The sequence below is a fragment of the Zalophus californianus genome, chromosome 11 (genome assembly GCF_009762305.2).
Source record: "Zalophus californianus isolate mZalCal1 chromosome 11, mZalCal1.pri.v2, whole genome shotgun sequence".
NCBI lineage: Eukaryota > Metazoa > Chordata > Mammalia > Carnivora > Otariidae > Zalophus > Zalophus californianus.
The window spans coordinates 99,935,654-99,936,857 of record NC_045605.1 but is presented as its reverse complement, the minus strand read 5'-3'; the positions used below and the strand labels follow the sequence as shown (position 1 = coordinate 99,936,857).

Genomic DNA, 1,204 nt, shown 5'->3' with positions numbered 1-1,204 from the left:
ATATCCCTTCCCCTGCCCGGGAAATTCAGATTAAATGGATCTTAGATTGGGCTTTTATTTCACTATATCTATTTTAGCAACTTAATGTAAATGAAAAGCAACATTCATTTTTAAATGAAAATCCTAACACTGTTTTTAAAACTGCAAATGGGATTCTCACCATCAAAGAAGTCACATTGCAAATTCTTGTATCTGGACAGTTATTTACCATAATCAGGTCAAACAGAACTTGAAGCTCTCCAATTATTTTCTTTCACCTCAAGCAAAGGACAATTGGGCCACTGCTGTCATTTCCTCATCTGAATCACCTAATTCATCTTTTAGCTCCAGTTCCCCTAAATCTTTGTCTACAGCCGTCACAGTTTTCTTCTTACACTTCTTGGGGACGGCATCATTAGCACAAATTTTTCTCATTTTAATGTTTGGCAATTTCGTCGGATCAAAATCCCACTCCCTAAAAATTCTCAGATTACCTGCATTTACAATGTTTGGAATCTCAAGGCCATATCCTTCGTACTGTTGTCTCTCACACTCCATTGTCTGCTTGATGACTGTCTCCCGGGAATAGAGCCGCCTTCCCTGCCTGTCTTTGATGCTGTTCTGTAATTCAGTCTGCTCTAGTTCACTGCTGAACTGATTAAAATACCTTTCAATTAATTCACAAGCAACTCTCTTTGAATATCCTACTTTTTGGGGATCAAGATGACTTTGAAACCACTGCAGTTTTTCACCGATAAGGTTCAGACGCAATGCCTTTTCATTCTTCAATTTTTCCTTTTTTTTCTTGTTTGTGGGCCTCTCTTGTAATTTGAGCTGCTTTTCTACTATATGGATGGATGACGTTTTTTTTCCCTGTCCTACAAGTTTTCCCTTTAAGGCTTTAGGCATGGTGATGTCTTCATGGCCCTGCAGGACCTCGGCAGCCCAGATCAGGGAAACACCAACAAACCCAACAGCTCAGAGGAAGAGTCTTTTTTTTTTTTTTTTAATTTTTATTGTTATGTTAATCACCATACATCATTAGTTTTTGATGTGGTGTTCCATGATTCATTGTTTGTGCATAACACCCAGTGCTCCACGCAGAACGTGCCCTCTTTAATACCCATCACCAGGCTAACCCATCCCCCTCCCCCCTCCCCTCTAGAACCCTCAGTTTGTTTTTCAGAGTCCATCATCTCTCATGGTTTGTCTCCACCTCCGACTT

At 40.0% G+C, this 1,204-nt stretch overlaps 1 pseudogene; it reads right to left on the bottom strand.

The window, feature by feature from the left end:
- Positions 1–258: 258 nt before the first annotated feature.
- On the bottom strand, positions 259–888 carry LOC113913550 (annotated as a pseudogene).
- Between the last annotated feature and the right edge of the window lie 316 nt (positions 889–1,204).